This window comes from Vombatus ursinus, unplaced genomic scaffold, assembly GCF_900497805.2.
Source record: "Vombatus ursinus unplaced genomic scaffold, bare-nosed wombat genome assembly UNPS02012147.1, whole genome shotgun sequence".
Lineage (NCBI taxonomy): Eukaryota > Metazoa > Chordata > Mammalia > Diprotodontia > Vombatidae > Vombatus > Vombatus ursinus.
Genome location: NW_020951925.1, coordinates 297720 through 321185, shown reverse-complemented (window position 1 = coordinate 321185; position 23466 = coordinate 297720).

The window sequence follows — 23466 nt, the reverse complement described above, 5'->3', positions numbered from 1 at the left end:
CCTTCCGGTTCTAAATCTGGATTTGGGATTTGACGACTCCTTCAGACAGTTCCAGTGAGAGCAGCCGGGGCCTCTCCTCAGCCCTCCCCTTTCTCTGCAGCCAGGGAGCTGATGGAAGCCTGCAGGGGGCCTCTTCCAAAATGGCAGCTGTCTCTTGTCATTTCCTTTTGGACAAGCTACAGCGGGTTGTGTCCTCAGAGCCAGGGGCTCCTGTTCAGCCTCCCAGGATCTCTAGGGCTCCTCTTGGAGAAAGCGTTGGTCAGAAGACAGCCCCTCTCCTTGGGGGAGCTAGACAGCAGCTGCTGCAACAAAGAGCTCTCTCGCTCTCTCTCTGTCTCTGTCTCTCTCTCTATCTCTCTCTGTCTCTGTGTCTCTCTCTATCTCTGTCTCTCTGTCTCTCTTTGTCTCTCTCTCTGTCTCTCTATCTGTCTCTGTCTTTCTGTCTCTCTCTGTCTCTCTGTCTCTCTCTCTCTGTCTCTCTCTCTATCTCTATCTCTGTCTGTCTCTCTGTCTCTCTTTGTGTCTCTCTGTCTCTCTCTTTCTCTGTGTCTCTCTCTGTCTCTCTCTGTCTCTCTTGTCTCCCTCTCTGTCTCCCCCCACACCCCAAGCAGGCTTTGTGTGAGGACCAAGAACTGTAGACGGGACAAGTCCAGCAATGGCAGAGGCTCTGAATTCATTGCAGAGTATGGGGGCCACAGGACACTTGGATGGCCCCAAGATGGACCAGGACAAGGAAGGACAAGAAACCTGGAAGGAACTTTCTGAAATAAAACAGTGAGCGAGTGGAGTTGGAGGAATAGACGAAAAAGGGGAGAGAGTGAAAATGACAGAGGAGGAAGTCAGTGACCCCCCCATACACACCCCCCCCCATATCCCTGCTCTGGGCCTTCCAGGCCTGGGCCAGGTGCTGGGCATGCAAAGACAAAAAAGTGAGCCAGGCCTGACCTCGACGAGCTCACATTCTCACACAGGCACATCTAAGTCTAACAGAACAAATCTATACAGAAAACTGACAAGGGCGGCAGGCGATGCCCAGTACTTGGGGGTGTCAGTAAAGGCAGCCTGAGCAGAATTGGCCTGCTGACAAGCCTCAGCTGAGAGGCCCCTGTCTGAAGGCCTGGGACCATCCTAGGCACTGCCCACAAGCCATTAGTAGGGCCTCTGGACCACCATCTATTAACCTGGGGCACACGAGGCAGCTGGGATGGACAGCCCATGAGCAAGTTCAGAGGTACACCACCCCACCCACCACAGAACTCTTGAAGAAACAGCCAGGGATGAGATGCCCATAATCAGTAAGCTGTCATTGGTTTTATGGGGCTTTTCCTGTTCCCCATTAGTAATTCACTTTAGGGAGGGTTGTTCACATTACATTTCCACCTCAGGGAATGTAGCCCCTGAAGGCTTCCCCTAGCCACAAACACAGCTCAGCCATGGGGCACATGGGTGGACATGTTTCAAGGAAACCTACTAAGTAAAGGCAGGTGGAGGGAGGCTTCCAGCAGCTGGTGGAGGTGGCCCCAACTCACCTCCCTGAGAAGAAAGTGGAGCCCAATCTTCTAGAGGAGCCGGGGAAGGCGGGCACTCATCAGTAGGAGAGTGGCTGGGCAGACTTACTGTCACAGTGGCCTAGGGTCCAAAGGTCTCCTTCCCCTGGTCCTCCCCACAGCAGTGAGCACCCGAGCGGCCCAGGGAGGCTGGAACTTGGAAATACAAAGATGTGCCCTCAGGGAGCTTGTACTCTTCAAGGGACACTCAGTACCCACACATATACTTCTGATACAAGTCCCCTTGTCACATATTTGACTCACAGAATCCTTGCCTGAGCAGGAGAGAGACAGGTAGTCAGAGACAGAGACAGAGAGAGACAGAGAGATAAGGACAGAGAGACAGACAGTTGAGTACCATCTCCCGGCATTGTGCACCACCATGGCTCCTACTTCTGGCCCTGGGGCCAAGGAGAACCAGGCTATCCCCCTTTCACAAAACAGCCCACAGGCCTTCCTGCCGCCGATCTCTTCCTCTCCGGAAGGCTGGAGGTCAGGCTTCTCTGCTAAGGAGCAGAGTTCTCCAAGTGGGCTCTGACCTGGGCAGTGGACTACTGAGTGATGGGGACACTCTCATTCTTAAATGTTCGTTGACTGACTAATTAGGTCGCCAGTTTTTAACAGGTCAATGAACCAAGAGCCATTTATGCTGTGCCTTCTACGCCAGGCCCTGGGAGTGCCTGCCCTCCCGGAGCTCACATTCTCTCAGAGAAGACCACACCTGGCAGGCCACTCCACCCCAGAAGCACTTTTCCCCTGAATGACCAAGGCTCCACCTCCTTGTCTAGTCAGGTGCTTCTGACCTTCCCGCCCTAAGTTTTGGAGGTTCCATCAATCTCTATTAAATTGGGTGTTGTTGATTTGATTGAGCCTTCAGCTAATCAAGATTCAATTCACTTGGTATCAGTTCAGCAAATGCCCATTAGCCTCTGACCCTGGGTCACCACTTGGTGGGAACACTAAGCAAAGAAGAACGGCCCCTGGTTTTGTCCTCCGCTCTGCCAATCCACAGAGCACTGCTGCTGGTGAGCGCGGCGGGGCTGAGGTGCTTCCCTAAGTCACTGCTAAAGATGGGGAGCAGACAAGGCCGAGCGAGGCCAGAGCCCCATGGGGCACACACCCTGTCCCCCCAGACTTCTCCCCAAGTGATACCCATCGGGTAAATGATTCTGTGAAGGGACTCGTTCTGCCAGATGAAAGTCAGCCCACGTGTGATGGTGCCAGGAAATTCAAATATTTACTGAGCTCCTACTGGGGGCCGAGGACCGTGTGGGCAGAAAGGAGACGGTCAATAGAGGCAGCGGAACAAATATGCAAAGTACATGCAAATCAATATAAGGTGATGACAGGACAAAGAGACAGGGAGAGCCTTGGCCCGATGTGGCCCGGAAGCTGTGCTCAGAAGTGATCTGGATGTGCATGCGTGTGAGTGTGTGTGCCCCTGCCTTCGCCCCCGTGTGCAGAGAAAGAGCCTTCCAGACGAGGAGGGGCACACAGGGTGTGGTGTGGTTTACAGAGACCAGCTCCTGAGCCAGTGGACAGCAAGGACAGCGCCATGAGGAAAAGCAGGCAGTGAGCCAGACTGGGGAAGGCTTCTGCTCTATCCTAGAGGTGTCGGGAGCCAGTGAAGCACCATGTAGGGGTGGCACGGTCAGAACCACACTTTAGGAATTCACTTTGGCAGCCGTGTGAAGGATGGATGGCAGAGAGGGGCGACTGGACTCAGGAAAGCTAACAAGGAAGCCAGAGCAGCGGTGCCAGGGAGAGGGCTCGAGGCACTGACATTGGGCAGGAGCCCCGTCCCCATGGGGGCACTGGACCAAGAACGGGACGGCTCCGGGGGGGGTCACCAGCAGGATGAAGGCCGAGACCCAGGGGAGTTGGGAAGAGCAGAGGCTTTGAAGGACAGGGCAGAGTTTCTGGGTCAGACATTGACTCTGAGATGCCAAGGAGATGCACAGCAGTCCTGGTGGGTGACGGGGGCTTGAGCCCAGGGGGTCCCATTCCAGGGACTCACTTATGGCCAGATAAATGACCCTGTGAGGGGCCTGAAGAATGAATCCCTGCAGTGGGTTTTGTTCCCACCCCAAAGTACAAAGTAAAGGATGGTTCTCATGGCCGTTTGAGTGCTCATTTTTCTCAAAGGCAGACAGAGAATGAAGAACAAGGCACGTCTCTCCCCAAAATAGACAGAAGCCCTGAAGGAATGTGAGTCAACAAGCAGGGAGATGAGTGGACATCACAAACAGCAGTGCTTCTGGCTGCGAACGGCTGGTGACCTCGATGGAAACAGGACAACGATGCCAGCTGGGCAAGGGCAGTGCCCAAGGTCAGCCCAGCCTCGAGGCCTCCCTGTGCATTTTCCAGAGTCGGGCCCTGGCGTCCCTCCCCGTGACATCGGCCGTCCCCATCCATGGCTGAGCGAGAGGAAACATCGCCCTATGCTCCACTGGCCCTGATCACTCCCCCAGCTCCTAGCTCCCCAACAGTCAATGGTTTCCCATTGCTGACCAAATGAGATTCATCTGTTACCTTCACAGGAGACCCTCTCTCACTGAAGGGGGGACCTCAGGCAGGGAGTCCACTCTTTGGGAAGACCCCAGACCTTTTCTCCAACTAGAGAGTTTCTCCATCAAGGAAGGAGGTGACCGTGGGTCACGTCCCCAGAGAACAGGCTCAGCCTCTCCAACTCCAACATGGGTATGGCAATGATTTCCACGCCTTTCATCTGAGACCCAAAAAGAAGCGAGAGGAGGTGCTCATCTGGGGAAGGGCCCTCAGAAAGCAGGTCCCAATGGTTGAGCTCGTCAGGGGGAGGAACCCCAGAAAGTGGGCCCCAGCAAATGAGCTTATCAGGGGAAGGGACTCCAGAAAGTGGACCCCAGCAAATGAGCTTATCAGGAGAAGGGCCCCAGAAAGCAGGTCCCAGCGAATGAGCTCATCTGGGGAAGGGTCCCCAGAAAATGGGTCCCAATAGATGAGCTCATCAGGGGAAGGGGCCCCAGAAAGCAGGCCCGAGCAGATGAATACTCTTGGCCAAAATCACTCCAAGGATGGTCCATGAAGATGTACCATGCATGGAACCTGGTGACTGACAAGAGGCAGAGAATAGGACAGACTCGGGCTTCCAAAGGTCTGGCTCACTCCCATCATTGAATCTGCCCTTGTCACCTGCATGATTTTAAGTTGCCAGGATGGCGTCTCTAAAGCAGATAAGGTCAGTTTGCCTCCAGGCCGGCAGACAGCTCCACCAGGCAAACAATGCCCAGTGTAGGGGACCATATTTAGGGCCGTTTCCCCCATGGTAACAGGATCCTCCGGCTTCGGACCCTCCTATTGTGCCTTTATCTCTGAGGCCCTGCAAGGCCCAGCCTCAGTTACAACGGTCTATTATAGGGTGGCATTGAATGTCCCCGCAGGAGGCAGCCCATCCGGCCCTCTCTGGTGACAAGTTCATCCATTCCTTCAGTAAGCATTCATTACTCGTCACTGTGTACCAGGCATCGCGCCAGGCGATGGGCAGACAAAGACACAACCCAGCCAGGGGGCAGCTGCCATTCTGTGGGTGGGGGATGGGAAAGGAAGGGTATGGAGGGGTCAGAGGGAAGAAGACACCATGTAAACAGACAAGTGTGTACATGACAACTTGGGAGGATCAGGAAAGGGGTCCCAGAGGGGCTGAGCCTTGCCAGAACCTAGGGAATCTAAGAGACGAAGGTGGACGGCAGGCATGGAAGACAGGCTAGGCAATGGCATGGAGGCCAGAGGTGGAGAACTGCCCATCGGGCCGGGGAGGACAGCAGCAAAGAGAATGCATTTCTCTGTTCCATTATTCATTCTCACTGGCTAAAGCCAGGCCAGCCTCACACATTGAGAGAATAAGGGAGGGAGGGAGACAGAGACAGAGAGACAGAGACAGAGAGAAAGAGAGAGACAGAGAGACAGAAACAGAGAGAAAGAGAGAGACAGAGAGAAATAGAAACAGAGAGAAAGAGAGAGACAGAGAGAGAGAGAAGAGAGACAGAGACAGAGAAAGGAGGGGAGGGAGAGGGAAAGAGAGACAGAGAGAGACAGAAACAGAGACTGAGACAGAGACAGAGAGAGAAGAGAGACAGAGAGAGAAACAGAGACAGAGAGAAAGAGAGAGACAGAGAGAGAGAGAAAGAGAGAGACAGCGAGAGAGAGAGAAGAGAGACAGAGACAGAGAGACAGAAACAGAGAGAAAGAGAGAGACAGAGACAGAGAGAGAGACAGAGAGAAAGAGAGAGACAGAGACAGAGACAGAGAGAGAAACAGAGACAGAGAGACAGAAACAGAGAGAAAGAGAGAGACAGAGACAGAGAGAAAGAGAGAGACAGAGAGAGAGAAGAGAGACAGAGACAGAGAGACAGAAACAGAGAGAAAGAGAGACAGAGAGAGAGAGAGAAGAGAGACAGAGACAGAGAAAGGAGGGGAGGGAGAGGGAAAGACAGACAGAGAGAAACAGAAACAGAGACTGAGACAGAGACAGAGAGAGAAGAGAGACAGAGACAGAGAGAGAAGAGAGACAGAGAGACAGAGACAGAGAAAGGAGGGGAGGGAGAGGGAAAGAGAGACAGAGAGAAACAGAAACAGAGACTGAGACAGAGACAGAGAGAGAAGAGAGACAGAGAAGGCTGAAGGTAGCTAGCAGACTAGAAAGGCCCCTGGAGGAGAAGCCAGGAGACCCCAAAGACCAGCTTTCTGCCTCAGTTTCCTACTCTGCACAGGGAGGGAGGAGGGCCAGTGCTTATGACCGGGACAGGACAGTTTGTGAAGTTTCTCTTCAGTCCTGAGTTCCCCGCAGGCTCTGGCCCTGGAGGAATCAGTCGCCCTGGGCGGCTTTGGACATTCTGCCTTGATTTTCCTTCAGTAACTCCCCTTGGGCGAGTGCAGCTCAGCGACCCCTTCAAACTCACCTCTCTTCCCAGATCGGGCCCTCAGCGCACACAGGTGGTCTGTGGGACAACGGCACTGGAAGGGGGCTGAGCGACAGCAGCTCTGCTCCCACTCCCACGCACGTCAGGGTGGGCACCACGCTGCCCGCACGCCGCTCCATTAAGTCATTTGTCAATTGGATCTTCCCAAGGCTGTGGCACCCTGTGATTGGTGGTCACCCAACATCCCTGGGAGCACATGACTGTGAGAGGACAGCAGCGCCTCGGAGTGGTTTGCCAAATGGTGCAGGGAGCAGGTCCTCTGGCCTCAGGCCCACAGGCCTCTGCTGGGCAGCCAGGCCAGTGTCGTCCGCCTCTACATTTGGGGTGTCTGGGAAATGCTGGGAGGGCGGTCACCGGTGATCCCAGGAGGCAGACCAGCATCTTCTTCATACAAGTCAGTCCTGATTAGCCACAGAGCTCAGGTCTCAGGCCGGGAGGCAGCTGGCAGAAGGGACTGACCCTATAGAAAGCCAGGTCAAAGGCCAATTCCTGGGCAAAAGGCCAGAAAGTGAGGCCAGCCGAGCCCAGCCTGGACCTGAGGCTTGTCTGGGAGAGGAGGAGGAAGACAGAGATCCCAAGAGCGCGTGTGGCTCACCTGTGTGCCCCCAGCTCTCCGTGACTGACTGACGGACAGACAGGGAAGGATGGCTCCGGAGGCCTGGCCCATCCCTGCCAGCTCCCAACAAGCCTGTGAGGAGGTGCCATTGTATAGATGGGCCCCAAGGCACCGGGCAATAGAGGGAGGGTGGCCAATCGACATCGGACAGTCCAGCAGGCAGTGGACCCTGGCAGCAGCAGAGACAAGGCGGACGGTCAGGCAGGCAGCTTAACCAGGAGCCAGCCCCACAGATGAAGGGACCTGGAAAAAAACTGTCCAGAAGAGGCAGGGGCTGAAGTGAGCACTGACCGACGAGGAAACGAGGACCTGGAGACAGGAGCTGGGCCACATGGCCAGAGTGGACCCAGCAGCCAGGCGGGCTGGGGGCTCCTGCCTCCAAGGCAGCCCCTCTGAGGCCACAGCTCTGTCCTGGCCTCCCCAGCCTGGCCCTGAGGCCAGTGGCTAGGCTGCTACTCACATCATTTCTAAGGTTGAGAGAGGAGGGAGGACGCGGGGTCTGTGGCCTGTGGAAAGAGGAGGAGCTGGGAGACTTTGCTGTTGTCTTGACTTCCCCACAGTCACTGCATGAGTTTGGGGGCAGGAGGCCCTCCCTCTCCCTGGGCCTCAGTTTCTTCATCTGTCAAATGAGCCGGTTAACCTAGATGGCTTGGAGATCTTTCCCAGCACCACCCGGAACAGATTGGATTGTTTTTAGCCCCAAACCCAGCAGCTGGAAAGATTCTGCCTGGGCCCAGCAGGGAGCCAAGGAAGCTTTCCTCAGGACAGCCTGACTGGGGCCTGGCCAAGGACCCAGACTCCCGGCATGAAATGATTAGCCCCAAGGAGGCTGTGTCCTAGGGCGGGCCCAGGCCTGGCAGGGAGGGGAGTGAGTCTGCAAGGCATCTGCAGGCCTGGTCCTCACTCGGGGCCCCAGATTTACAAAGCACAGCTCAGCCTCAGAATTCCAGACAGAGGGATGGCGGCTTCCTCTCTGTGCAGCCTGCTCCCCAAAGTCTTCGGAGGTCTGGAGCAACTCAGAGGTCCCGGCTCAGGCTTGGATCGAGCTGAAAGAGACCCCCTCATCTGACTGAAGTCGAGAGCAGGAGAAGGGCTTGCCCCAGAGATTCGAACCCAGGTCCCTAGCCTGTGCTCTCTGCCTCAATGCATTCTGCAGTCAGCCCTCCCCCCCACCCAAAGGCACAGATCCGGAAGGGGCCAGAGCACACAAGCTTCTCCCCCACAACTGGCCGAGGCTGTCCCTGGCCTTCTCCCAGACGTCATAAAGAGCGAGCTTGTGGAAGGAGACGAGGGGAAAGAACAGGGCGTCTCTGACCTTCGTGCACCAGCCAGCTCCATCAGCCAGGTCATCAATCACACTAATTAAGTAACTCGGGTTGGGCCAGAAGATGTTGGGAGATTTTAACACAAAATCCAGGCCAGGAAGGCCCGAGAAGCTGCTCTCAGGAGCGCTAAAACTGTCCTGCAGAGCTCAGAGCTGCTCCAGGCTCCTCCCTCAGCACAGCAGAGGCCAGAGGCCAGGCCTTCAGAAGGACCCCAGCCTGCAGGACGGGCTGCATCCCCCTGCCCTCCTCCCTAGTCATCCCCCTCCTCTCCCCCCTAGAACAGCCCCCCTCCTTCCCTCCAGTAGAAATCCTTCTCCTCCATGGAGAGGAGCCACCTTCTCCATGGAGTGATCCCCCCCCCATCCTCTGAGACAGACAGGCAGACAGGCAGACAGACAGACGTCCCCCTAGAAGTGCGCTCTTTCTCCGAGTCTCCTAGCCTCCAACCCAAGCAGCCCCAGTTCCTTCCCCAGGTGCTAATGGTGACATTCTCCTGGGGATTGGGTTCGGGGGAGACTGATCACTGCAAGCCAATACCTTAGTGCTAACTGTCCAGGTTTTAGAAGGTGGGGTCTTGAGCCCGCAGAAGAGAAGACAGAGGGGCAGGACAAGGGTTAATCTGATTCCACTGGGCCCAGGGGGCAGGCCCAGAGGGATGGCAGAGGATGGGAAGAAGCTAATTTAGGAAAAACTTCCTGACAGTGCAAGCTGCCCCAGGGTAGGAGGGGTGAGCTCTCAGTCACTGGAGGGATCCAAGCAGAGTTGGGAATGGGAAGTGGGGATTCCTTTCCTGGAGAGGCTGGGGGAGGGGGGGCTCACTCTTCCAGGCCCTGAGGGCAGGGTCTCTGACCCTCATAGAGCTAGAGGGTTGGGAGGGAGCCCAGAGGTCATTTGGTCCTTCACCTACAGACTCCCCTTGTGCTGGTCCACCTTGGTCCCAGGCTCCTCCCATGACGTCGCCTGCTGGACACCCAAGGGTGCCCCACCCTCTTTGCCTGTCCCGCGCCTTGTAACAAAGTCAATCTTTCCAGAGCCATGAGCCAGGCCCAGGATTCATCCCACCAAGGCTCCATTTGCCCCCGACTTTAGAACCTCTAATTCCTGGCATCTGCTGCCTAAACTTTGAGCATCTGGGGGTAGAGGCTTGAGGCCGCTGGCTTTACTTGCAGCTCTTCCGTGGATCCTGCCCCGTGAGCTGGTGGGTACCCCAGCCGCAAGGCTTCTTCTTTGGCCCCTCTCCCTGCCTGTCTTGAGCAACACACTCGGTCAGTCTGTTCCCTTTCCCACCCTGTTGGCTTGAAGTCTTTTTGGTTAGATTCACAAGACAACCAGAGAAAACATTCTCAGCGGCCTGTGTTAGGCAGGTGTCACTGCCAGGAGTCTGTCAGCCCTGGGCCCTGAGCCGGGGTCCAGAAAGCCCAGTCTGTTCTCGGACAGCCCAGGGGAATCATTTTCTGCTGCATCCCTTATCCTGGACGGCGAAAGGGAGGGAAGCCTGGACTGGGCCCTCCGGGTTTCGGGGCCTTGTCTGAGGCCGCAGCAGCAGTGATGCCTTTCAGTTCTTTCTACAGTGGTCAGGAGGGAGGCGGGTCGTGCCGGTGTGAAGCCCTAAAGTGGAGAGGAGTCCTCGGACGGTCTCTGGAGTCTTTTGGATACGCGCTGGGACCACAGAAGATCTGGAAGATCGCCCTCTATTTGCCATCAGGTTGACAAACAGCTGCCTCGGCTCCCTGTCCTAGCTACCGCCACCCAGACGCCACCCAGACTGCTTCCCGCCTGTGGTCCACCTCTGACGCGAAGTGTTTGATCCCGTTTGCCCCCCACGTGTGCTGTCCGCCGTCCCACCTGCCTCTTCTTTCTTTCTTTCTCCTCCTTCCCAAATCTGCCTCTTCAGGCTCCACTTGCCTCCCCTCGTCCTCCTCGGCCTTCCTGGATTTGCCTTTTCTGACAGCCTGGAAGTAGAGACAGGCTCAGGACCTGGCTGGAGCTGCTCCTCCTTCAGTTTTCCTCAACGCTCCCACATTTTGCCAACTTCCCCTCCCCAGATTCCACCTCTCACCTCTTTCACTCGTCCAGACCCCTCCGAGTGCCACTGGTTTCCTTCTTGTCCCACTCAGGTCCTTCTTTCTTCTCTTGCTCCTTTGCCCACAGCCTTCTCTCATGGAAGCCCAAAGTCAGATGACTCAGGTCTGCATCCCCATCACCTGGCCTACTGTGCTGCACATAGTAGGTGCCTCCTTATGTGGCTGGACTGCATTGAGGTTTTATTCACCTTAGGGAACACTTCCCCCTCTGTGGCCAGCTGCAGGAATTCACACCGACAGAGGTCGTTCCCACACAGTGATGAGATCTCTAGGTGGTCTGGTGGTTTTTCTTCCGTGCAGAATTGTGTGAGAAACACAGAGAGGGGCAGCTTGGGGAGGAAACCAGACAGTTTGGAGATGACCTGATGGACAGGGGGCCACCCGTGAGGAGACCTGACTGGAGGTTGAAGAGACATGAGGATTCAGAAGGTGGAAGGTGAAGAGTGAGGACAGAAGCTGAGGGAATCGAGAAGTGAATGGAAGGAGAGAAGCGGAAAAGAGCCTGAAGAAAAACATCCCGTCCCCTTTGCCTTGAGCCCAGTGGGGACCAGCTGAGCAGGCTGGAGCAGGCTCTGTGCTTGATGTGGGAGCTGATCTGATTGGAGACCATCTCTGGGGCTGGGAATTGATCAAAAAAGCAAAAATTTGCTTGGGGATTCCTCTGTTCTCTGAAGAGCTGCCTGGAGAAAGTGTTCTTTGCCCTAGAATTCAGTCTACAGCTCGGGAGGGGAACCACCCCAGCCCTGCCCAGTTGCTTTCCTACTGCCCTCCAAGGCCCCAGAAGGGGAAACCTTTCAAAGCCTACCAAGAGCAGACTGGAGTAGATTTGCCAATCTCTCACTCACTTAAGGAAACAGTAAATGAAAGAGTGCTTGCTGCCACAATGTCCAACCAAAGGTGTTGACCTGGGAAGCTATTCAGGTACCGGACTTAAGGCTGCTCTTTGGTAAAAGAGCGCTTCAACAGCCCAAGAAGAGCAGAGAAGCAGCCCCATCTGGCCCTAGAGGAAAGGTCCAGCAGGGGACACTGGGCACAGACGCCTCCCTACATAAAGGCCTACGGTCCAGAGCAACGAGTTCATCAGGAGGCATGGATTTCTCTACTCCTGTGTCTCACTGCTAGGTTTCTATGAGTCTGTGCCCTACTCTCCCCAACAGACACTCTGTACATTAGTGGGAGGGTGTGACCCAGGTTTGTGACTAGACTGGTATGCTATGGTTATTATCATTTTGCCTTCTGTTAGTAAATATTTTGTGACTAAGACTTAATGGTGTCATATAGACTGATGTTTAAATGGAAAACCCACCAGTGGGGGCTTAGGAGCTCCAGTTGCCAGTTACAAAGCTATGTCTCTCTCTACGCAGGGATTACCCCTAGCACCCCGAGGATGAGTGGCAGCAGCATGGCCCCCCCATCTGGCAGACGACTCCAGGTGGGTAGGTGGGGCGAGAGGGCCATTTCCATCTCAGGAAGAGAAAGCCTGGAGCTCATGGAGGGCATGGGTCCTCTGGGCATTTCCTGGACACGCTGCTTTCAAGGCAGCCTGCCCCTTCCCTCTTGCTCATGTTCCAGCATGGAAGGCCACATATCTCCTTCAGGGAGGAGTTTGGCCCGTCTGCAGAAGGGACGAGGCCAGGACGGGATGGGAAGGACGACCTCACAGGGGAATGTGATGGGAAGGATCTAGAGGGAGCTTGTGTCCGGTCCTGGCTCTGCCACTCACCACCTGGCCTCGTTTCCTATTCTGTGAGATGAGTGGGTGGACTCCACATCTCCAAGGTCTGAGCTGCCATGTTCCCCGCCGGCCCGGCTCTTGGCCCACATGTTCAGGGTGTGGCCTGCCCTCACCTCTCTCATTGAGGGTCCTTCTGATGTCCTGCTGTGGTCCTGGAGGCCTAACCAATATCTTGCCATAGTACAAGGCATTCATTCCTCTCCATGTCTATCAGCCATTTGGGTAATTAGTGATGAAGAATTTTCCAGCTCAAATATTAGGATGATAGGACTGGGCATCCAAGCCCGGAGAAGGATTCCTCAGTGAGACCGCATCCTGGGCATGGAAAGGGGGGCTCACAGGCCCAGGGAAGTGAGGGCTGTGCCCAAACAGCCAGAGATGGCCTCTCAAACAGGCCAAGCTTGGTAAGAAGGAGCCTCGCCGACGAAGGGGGAGGCCAGGCTGACAGATTTAGCACAGATGATGCACCAGTGTGAACAGGCTCTCTGAGCTTGATTAGGGGGCAGGAGAAATAGGCTACAGTCGGGTTTAAAAATAAAAGATGATTTGGGGTTCAAGTGAGCCAAGCATCCCTCCTCATTCCATTCCCCAGCATCCTGACAAGCGGAAGAAACACCAGAGTTAGAGTCTTGGGATGGAGCTCTGCCCAACTACCTTCACTTCAAATTCGGGTCTGAGGGGCTGTGAGTGGCTCACACCACTCTCCTGCCCCTACGGGGGCTGTGACCTAATGACAAGGGGCAGGCCTCACCACAGGCCACTCAGCCTTCAGTGCCTGGCTGTCGGCGCTCCTTGGGCAGGAAGCTAGCAGCGTCCACACCTTGCCCAATGACTGGGGTCAGCTGCTGCCACAATATCCCTGGTCAGTCTTTTCCTCTCAATGGCGAGGATATGTGGTTGGGAGGCACTAGGGACCCAAGCAAGCCACGAGGTCTCCCACATAGGAGGGTTGATTGGCCTTAAAGGTCCCTTCTGGATCTCCTGTGATTGGGAGATCCTGGCCCTGCCTGGATAGGCCCCGGCTGCTCGTCGAGGGGTCACGTGGTGTCTGTGGCGGGCAGGGGTTCGTGGAGTCAGAGATGAATCTGTCCCCACCAATGCCACCTGAGAGCGAAGGGATGGAAATGCCATCAGCCTCCCTGGATCAGTCAGCACTGGCTATGAAAGAGCCAACTCCTGAGGACCCCAGGAACAAGCCTCTTCTCCTCTCGGGGCTGCCTCGGTCTCCTCCTCTGGAAGAAGGAGGCTGGGGAGAGGCCAGCTCCAGGGCTGTGATGACGGGCACCTCACAGAGAGGCTCTCAGGGGGGTCGCTGCCCAGGGGGCACTGACTGACCCAGGCCTCAAGAGGAGGGGTCCAGCTGAGGGAAGGAGGCTGCCAACAACCCTGGAGGGAATAAAGATGAGAAGCCTGAGCTGCCTTAATCACCCACCTCAGCCGAGATGCTCGAGGAAGGTGCCTACCATTAACAACAATTAAGGTGAAGGACTTGGGAAGATGGGTCGTTCAATTGTGTTTGGAGGAAAGGTAGAGCATGAAACACCAGGTACAAAGTCACATGATTCAGCATGGGAAGGGGCTTAGAGATCACCCAGTCACAGGCCCCTAGCCTGGAGCTGGCAGGGACCTCAGAGGGCCTCCTTTTACTGAGGGGGAAACTGAGGCTCCCAGACCTAGGGCTGGCCGGGATTCAGATGCCAATTAGTCGACTTTCCTCTGAAGCCCAGGGAAGGCAGTGATTTAGCCCAGTTTACTCAGGTAGTCTGAAGCGGGATTGGAATCCAGGACCTCCAGCCTCATCCCACATGGTCTGAGCACACTGCTGCATGACATTCGGGAAGGAGAGTCTGGAGTACCCTGGCCTCCACAAGGGCAGGCCTATCTGCCACCATGAAGGGCGGACCTTAAACCACGTTCAGAGCTGCAGGCCTTCCTCCGGAGTCCAGGAAAGGCTTGGAAAGAGGGAAAGGAAACCTGAGAAGGGTTAAGATGCCTCCATGTAGAGGATCCTCGCGTTTGTTTCATGAGTTTTCAGCAAGAAGCATCGATTTGGTGCCTGCTGTGTGCCAGGCACCTGCTATCCCTAGGCCTGGGGTGACGGCTCCGTGACACACACATGTCACACCCACCTGCCAGCCTGGCGTCCTGGCTGGCGTCCCAGCTGGTCTTTCCGTGCCCGGCTGGCCCCAGCTGGCCTCAGTCTCATGGGTGGGGGTGGAGAAGCCCCTTCCTTCTCAGCCCATCCAGGCGCAAGCCACCCACCCACCCACGTACCTGCCCTGCTACAGAATTTATCCTTTGTTTGGGGACTCATTAATTCACATTTTAATGGTTCCCTTTGTTTCCTCCGAGGTGAGAGGCTGCATGGGTGCCCCAGGTACAGCCCTTCCAGGGAGGGTAGCTGCTGAGACAGAGGCTGGCACTGGGGGTGGGTGCCTGGCATTGGGAGGAGGTGGCTACCTGCCTGGAGGGTGGAGCATGGGGAAGCCGGGCAGAATGCAGGCAGGCTTGGCTGGCGCAGCTCTGAGGGCACGGCACGCTTCCTCATTGAGACGAGCCTCTGAAATGAGTGAAGCTCTGAGCCCTGGGCGGGTCGCCCAGCGTGTCTGCCAGGGCTTGGACAGAGGGCCCTCCAAAATCCACTCTGGCACCAATGGTCGCCCACTCTGTGACTCAGGGAGTCCTCCCAGCTCTCATGGCCCTCCGCAGCCTGTGTGTTCTGGTCCCTCCCACCCAGAAGGCCTCAAATGCAATCTGCCTGGTGTCCAAAGACAGGCCAAGTGCAGAGAGCTGGCTACTAGCAGAGGAGTGCTTTGGCCAGAGCGGCTCCCAAAGACTGTATGTGAAGGCGCTATCTGCATCTGTGAAGGCGCTAAGGGCCGTGTGGCCCCTAGACTCGGCTCAGGCCCGTCTTTCCCATCCTACGGCTCCGGATGTCACCCCCTGTTCCTCCAGGGTGCCTGGAGGAGGGTGAGAGCTCTGGCTGCCAATAGCCTTGGGCAGGTGGGAGCACAGGCCAGCCCCAGCCCCTGACGGGAAGGTCAGAAAGGCCCCCACTGCCTAGAGCTGGCTCTGTCCCCCTGGAGAAGGATCCACGCAGGCCAAATCCCCCTCTTTCCTTGGGGCAAAGCTCGTCATGTCTAGGCCACCAAGGAGGCTGGTGGGAGGCAAGGGACTGCTACCAGCCAGGAGCAAAAAGCCCCAGAAATGGAGGCCGAGGCCAAGGCCTGGCAGGAGGCGACTCGTCCTCTTCCATGAGCTGAGAAGCCAGAAGGGAGGGAAGGCAGGAAGCTTCCTTCTCAGCTTATCCTGGCCTCCTAGGACATGACTGTGCAAATCAAGAGATTAGGAGAAAGGAAAACATGTCAGCCAGATGGCTGTGTCCTCCCCTGCTGACCCCACGGAGGTATGCTGGTGCCTGGGCGGCTGGCGGCTGGGCCAGGCCGAGTCGAGTGCCTGTATATGGATGAAATGTTCTCCTGGGTCCAGGAGTGGCCCCCACAGGGCACATTTCAGGGCAAATAAAGCTAAGCAGTCGCCATCTGGTTCATGCCAAGGCCCAGAGTGGGCAGCTCAGGAATCCAGCCCCCGGGTGCTAGAGAGCCTCCCTTCCTCCCCCTCACATACACCAAAAGGCTGGTTCCTTTTTGGGAGCCTCAAGAGTGCGCCAAGCACCAGGGTCTCCTAAAGCCACCACTGGAGAAAGGAATCTGCTGCCATCTTGCCTTTTATTGATGGCCTCCACCGACGTCAGCTCCCAAAGCAAGAGGTAAAGGGAGAGCTGGAAGGGAGCCCTCAGCAAGGACTTGACAGGGGCAGACGCCCAGGCGCAGACCTGGTCCTTCTGCACTGGCTATTAGCCCTGATGCTCTGCCAGTCACCGGCTCACCAACCTGCTTCTAACTTCCCTGCTGCTGCCGAGAAGGTGGAGACAGAGGAAGGAGCCTGAGACAGGCCTGAGAGCCCGGGGCTGGATCAAAAAGGGTGGGATGGATGGAGAAATGGCCGCCAGGGCCCCAGCAAGAGGTTGGGGGTGGAGAGGCAACCCCTCCACACACACACACACACACACACACACACACACACACTCACATGCACATGCACACACGCGCACAGCCTAATGCCAAGCTTTTCTCTCTCACGGAAGGAAGCAAACATAGATGGAGAGAACGGGAAGCAGTATAAGATCGGGAGACTGGAAAGACTTTGGACACCATCTTACCCAAACCCTCCATTTTGGAGGGGTCCTCGCACCCAAGCTCTGCAGTCAGATGAGCCAGGTTCAGTCCTTGGAGCGGCACTCCCAAATGCCAACTTCAAGCCTGGTTTTTCCCTGGCTCACCAGGTGCTTCTGGGAATTATCTCCAATACAGGTCAGGTTCATAGGTCTGAGGATATGGGCAAAAGGATCCCCAGTTCCTGTATAAGCACCCAGGGTAGCAATGCAGGACAGCCTTGATTCCACTGCACAGAAAATGCAAAAACATAGACCAGACTTACAAAGTTATCACCATAATCTAACCCTCTTGGGTAAATCCCACCTTCCCCGAGGCCCTAGGGTCTAAAATGTAGAGTATAGCATTAATGTTTACTCTTTTCCAGCCCCATGTTCACCCCTGAGATCCAAACAGGCCTCTGGCCCTCAGGCACTGCCCCTAGGTCATGGACTCCTCCGGAAGAGGAGCCCACTTGGGGTGGCTAGATGACCGATCCATGTGCGTATGCACACGTGTGTGTTTAAAGTCTCCACTATGATGTTTTTCTGCCAAGATGCTTCATGATGCCTTTATGGCTCTGTCCAAGAGGGCTGCTCTCAGGGTCATGGGGTCACTTTCCTACCTGGCTGGGCACGAGGTCATTGGAGCCTGATCCGCCCCATCAGAATCTCAGAATTAGCATGGACATGGGCAGACACCCACTACAAGCTGCCCCCACCAAGAGCCCCCCCGCCGGCCCCGGCCCCTCAGCCCCCGGCAGCCTGGTCCACACCTCAGGTCTACACAAGCCCAGTGCGTTTAAGGGCCCCCCCCCATGGCCCAGTCTCCAGGGCTCTCGATATTTGGTCCAGTCACCCCCACCCCCCTCCACCTTTTTGGAGGTGCCTCCATTCACTTCCTCAAAGCCGGGACCCTGGTCTGAGCCCCCTATTCCCCACGTGGTCTGATCAGAGCAGGACAGAGAGGCTACCTCCTCCCTGGGCCCAGATGCCACCTTCCTCATCTGACCTTTCTTGGGCCCTGGGTGTCACTGAGACCCTTGATTCCCACCTGCATGCCTTTATTAGGTACCTACTATGTGTAAAACGCTGTGCTAGGCACTGAGGATAGAAGTCCCTGCCTTCAGGAAACTTACAGTCTCTGGGAGATAAATGATGTGAGCAGGGAAGAAATGACCAGCTCCCGGGGCCATGCTGAGCCCTAGATGCTTATAGGTCCAGATGAGGAAACTGGGGCCCAAAGTCTGCCCGGGTCACCCAGGCAGCAAGTGGTCCCTCCAGGAGTCAGACCCAAGGCAGCCCTGGCTACAGCCTCCAGTAGTTTTTCTATTTCTCATGTTGCCCCCACCAGCCCCACTCCCACTGGCTGTTGGAGAAGCTCCCCTCTTGAACCCAAGGATAAAAACCACTTAGGGATCATTCCTACTCAGCTCTGTCACTACCTCTGCTGTGCATCTCCTTTGACGTAGCACCCTCACCACTAGGCATCCCCCCCACCCCCAAGAAGTGTGCCGAGTTCCAGCGGAGGGAAAGGACCTATTTGTACACAAATATTCACGTCGGCGCTTTCTGCAGCAGCAAAGGAGGGGAGATGATGCGGCGCCCTTGGGTGGGGGGTGGTCGTGAATATAAAGAAAGGCGGGCAAACCCAGAGAAACCTCGGGATGGCTGGAAGGTGAGCAGAGCCAGTGACGGCAATAGTGGGACTGGAGTTCTGACCAAAGGCCTGGGCGCAGGAGGTCAGGAGCCTGAAAGTGAGAGGGGCAGAAAGAGCCGGGCGTTGTCGAACTCGGGTGTTGTCAGACTCGGGCAGCAGGCGATCCGTATTGTCTGAGCCCGTCTATTGGCTATAGGGAAGCGCTTCTGTTCGGGTGAGGGACATGAGGGGGTAGTAATAAAATGGCCCGCTCCAAGGCGTGTCATAAAACACTTTAAATACGCATAAGAAAGCTAAAAGAAGTGCAGAGAGGGACGGGCGTTCACAGAGGACGATTTTGCTGCATCCCCTCTGGGGCTGCCTCCCCAACTCAGCGCTCGGGGCTTGCAGGTCTGGGGGACCCAGAGAGCAGCTTTTCGCACCAGCCCAAGGGTTCTCTGTGCATCTGCATTTCTAAAGGGGCAGCTCACAAGCCGGGACAAGTGCCCTCACGGTCAGGAGCTGGCCAGCAGGCACAAAGGCTCGAACCAAAGGCATTTACTAAGGTGTCGTAGCGTGAACAGTCGCTGCGCATCATCCCCCTCCCCACTGCCTACACCTGGAATCTACTCTCCCACCAATAGACACGGCCTCCACGGTAAGCATGGGCACAGACACACATCGGGAACACGTGGCGAAGGCAATGCGTGCCCCCGGCGCTGCTCCACCTCACGGTCTTTCCTTTTCTGGCGGAGTTCTCACAGGGCTCCCGTGGGCGCAGCCTCCCCGCTGGGCTCCCCGGGTCTGCTCTCCTCTGCAGCTCGACTCCCGACTTCCAGGGCGAATTCTCCCCTGAATGCGCAGTCAGCTCTCTTCTCTGCTGCCAGAGGTCATGCTCCTTGAAGCTGCTCCCTGCCCATGACGGACTGACTGACGGTGGCTCCTTCCCTGTTCCCTGATACAACTGGGTGAGCGGCTTTACTTGAAGGGGTCAAGGCCCACAGGAGAGGGCAGAGGAGGAGAAGGGAGGAGACAATCCCCCCCATGCCCTCCGGTCAAGGTCCAGGGGGTCGCCTTTCACAAAGCCACCCTCTGCTTCAGATGCTCCCACAACTGGCAGGCTTAACTCTTTAAAGGCCAGCAGGGGGATGGCCAGTCTTTGGTGTCCGGTCCCCAGCCTTTTCATTCTATCGGGGAGAAGCCCTTCACTCTTCATCCCTGTGCTTCATGAGCACCTGATTTGACATTTGATTAACTGTCCTTTACTTTCTATGAACATGTTTGTTACATTCAATTAATATGCGCTTTAAAAAAAATTCTAACAAGTGAATGATTTCCTCTACAATCTTCTTTTTTGTTCTTGATTGTTTGCTGAGAAGTTCATATTTGTGGATGCATAAGTTCACAATAAAAAAGAAAACATTCGAAGCCCTCTAGATAGTAGGCAAAGGGAAGCCACTGAAGACGTTGAGGGCAGGAGTGCAGCACCAAGGTCTCCTGTGCAAAAGATCTCAAAGATCAGCTGGGAAGCAGATGGGACGGCTGAGAGGGGTTCCTGCAATGGCCCAGCGTCTAGGTCCCTCGGAGCCATGGCCGGGGCTCAAGCAGATTCCATGACACCTGCCTCCTGCAGGACTATGGATCTGCTCTCCCAGAGCCGACTGAAAAACAGAAGCAGCTTCTAGAAAGGTCTCGACCACTCACCGGCTCCCCACATCCACCCCAGACCCCGGCTGCTGCAGGCTGTAGACTTCTGTTCTATTGCTTTCTGCCTCCTGCCTTTCAGCCTCCAGGCCCTAGCTCCTGGCCTTCCTCCCTCCAGCCTCCCATCCTTTTTCACATTTAGGACCCTTTAAGCACCCCAGCCTCCCAGGTCACTCCCCTCTGACTCCCACAATCTCAGACTTTTTACTTGACCTTGGCCACCCTACCGCCCCAAACTGGCCCACTACCAAGGTCCTAGACTCTGAAATTCCCCTGGCCTTCACCTTTCCCACTGCCTCCACAGCATTCACCTTCCCTGTTCTCCCAGGCCACCTCCCCCATTCTGACCTCACTTTCCCCAGGATAGCAAAGCACTGCCCTCTGCCCCAGGACCCTTGTCCCCTTGCCTTTCTGGAAAGCCTGAACCACCCCCCGCCATCTGCCTTCTCTTCTCCTCTGCTGAGCCACCAAATAGTGCTGGAGGAAGCTTGGGTCATCCATTCAACAAGAACTAGGGTCCCTCTGCCTCCCTCTGCCAGTGCGTGATCAGGGAACAGATCATGTGCTTCTGGCCATTGGTCCCCAGGAAGGTCGAGAGCCCACCCTGGCCCAACAGGGCTGACATCCCCTTCTCTGCCCAGCTGGAGAAGGCTCGGGGCCTCCCAGAGGTCAGCTGACTGGCAGGCAGCAGCCAGAGCTGTGCCTTGCAAGATGGAGCAGAGCCAAACAGAGACGTGTGTGGATTCCTCCGTCAAGGAGGACACCATGGGCACAGCCCACACAGGCCCACACAGGCTCACAGCGAGAGGCTGCCTTGGCGTGACCGCCTCCCCCAACGACCAGGGCCTCAGGGCTTTCCAGCTCATCCTCTGGCCGGCCTCCAGCCACGGCCCCACCTTTCAAGGAATACCAGGAGGGGCCAGTGCGGGTAGATGGGAAGGACCGAAGAGCCTTGGGTTGTCTCCTTCCCAGCATCCTGCCCCTCACTGAAGCCTGTGGCTGTGAGGTGATGCTCCTGAGAATCTCACCAAGAAACTCACCCGTCCCATCTGTTCACTCGCTCAGTAAGTGGACCTCCTGCTCGGCCTTGACACCCAGCCCAGAGAGGGAGAACAGAGGTCAGAGATGGAGGGGACCTTAGGGACGGCCTCGTCCAATGCCCACATTTCACAGAGAGGAAGACTGAGGCCCAGTGTCACACCACTAATCGGTGGCAACACCAGAACTGAACTGGGCATGAGTTGGCCTGGCTTCCCACCATTCCAGGCTGTCACCAGGAACACTTCCAGAAATGCCACAATAGGAAATGCTGTGAGCCCCCAGGAGTTGGAAAAAGGAACTCAATCTCTGATAAGGCCAGGGCCCAAGGACTAGGGACTGTGAGTGTGTCTGTATGAGCACATGTGTGTATGTGTGTGCGTGTGTGCACACACACACACACACACACGGGCAAGTGGGTGTGAAGGCTTGTTTGGACGGCCCAGGCTACCAATGCTTCAAGGTCCCCTGGCCACGAGGGTCCTCAGCTGGCCAGCCAGGGGGATAAGGGGCAGCCAATACCAGAGCAAAATGAGTGGTCCCGAGTGGCCGCTTGGGGGGCGTCAGACGGGGACCCAGCCTGCGCCAGGGCCACCAGGGCCAGTCCCACTCCAGGGACCTGTTCACCTTGGGGTCCAGGGCGGGAGCTGGTGCTGTCCTCTTCAGAAGGAGCACAGGCACCGGTCCCATCTCTGCTTATTATATCTGTGGTTCATCGTCAACAAATCCACTTCAGAATTTATGAGCACTTATTAGGAGGTGGCTGCTTGGGGGAAGGGAAGGGGGATGAATACTGGGGTGGGGGGGGTCTAGAAACAGGCCAAATTCAGATGTTGCCCAGGGAGCTTCTGGCTAGGGGCGGACCCAAAGCAGAGACACTGCTCTCCCAGCCGTGGGATGAGCCATGCCACTGCTCTGGGGTCATGGAGAGGAATTCCCAATTAACTTCTGCAAGCCTCAGCTTTCCCCAATGCCAGGACACCCCCAGCCAAACGGGCAGATGAGAACACTGTGTCCCAACAGATATGAAGGTGGCCGACGCAGGCTCTCCGAGTTGGGCCCGACATCAGAGATGTCAAGGTCATCCACCGATCCCGGGCCATCGCCTGTCATCCCGACCTCTGTCCTGCCACTGGACTCCAATGCCTCTGGGGGAGATAGTGAGGCTGAGAATGTGCAGGGCTCTGCCCCGCTTCTATCCGGCTCATGAGCAAGTCATGACCTCACGGGGTCGTTGGTCCTCTTCAACCAAGAACAGACAAAAGCCCCAACAACCCCAGGACAAGTCGGGAGGGGCTGGAGGGGAGCAGCACCCCCAATGCAGGGTGGGAGGGGCCGCTCCCCAGCTCGAGATCCAACCCCGAGCCCGAGACTCTGGAGGACTCTGGCTGACCAAGAAAGAGGGCAGGGAAGAACCTCCTGCCCGGGCCCAGGTCGACTTTCCTGTCCCTGAGCAGTCTCTCTGGGGCCTTTGGAGCGACTTTCTGATGCTGTTGGTAGAACATGGAAATGAGATGAAGAAAATTAGCAGCCACCCCTCCCCCTGCAACTTCTATTTTTATGTTCAGACTTAATTTCTTGGCAGATGGCGCCCTGATGTCATCGGGAACCCTGAGAGACGTGGTCCCCTGGGGTGAAGGTCTCACACACACACACACACACACACATACACACACCCCCTCTCTCTCTTTCTCTCTGTCTCTGTTTCTGTCTGTCTCTCTCTCACACATACACATACACACGCACACACACTCACACACACACACACCCTCTCCATCCTCTGTCTGTCTCTGTCTCTCTCACACATACACCCTCTCTCCCTCCTTCTCTCTGTCTCTGTCTCTGTCACACACACACACACACACACACACACACTCTCTCTCTCTCTCTCCCTCTTTCTCTCTGTCTCTTTATCTGTCTCTGTCTCTTTCTGTTTCTCTCTGTCTCTCTTCTCTCTCTCTCTCACACACACACACACAACTCCTCTCCTTCTTTCTTTGTGTCTCTCTATCTGTCTCTGTCTCTGTTTCTGTCTGTCTGTCTGTCTCTCTCTTTCCCTCTGTCTCTCTCTTTCCCTCTCTCTCTCTCTCTCTTTTTCTCTCTCTCTCACACACACACACACACACCCCTCTGGAGCAGCACAGCTTTGTGGGGAACGTGGAATGGCTCCAGCCAGGTGGACCCCGATCTGCCCCTGGGCTGTGCCTCTCCTCACCCCTTTATAAATAGAGCAGGATCTTTGTGCCCTCGTGGCCTCTCCTAGGTGAGCGAGGCATTGTCAGGCAGTGACCCACATAGGCATATCTTTTACAAAAGCTGAGGAATATTTCTGAAACATTCATTTTAAGATTTTCTCACTGACTCAGGAGCAAGAAAAGAAGCCATGAAGTCACTGAGCCATGACACATTAGTCCAGAAATGGGAAAGAAAAGGGACATCGCTGGGGTCTTCAGAGCCAGGGTCAGACCCCCGGCGGTCCTTTAGTGACTCAAGCCACTGATAGGAGGTAATGAGGATGACAGGCCTCCTCCCCCAGGCCCAAGGCTCTGGTGCCAAATCAGCCTCACTAAGTGGACAGTCACCGCAATTAATAAAGGGATCCAGAGA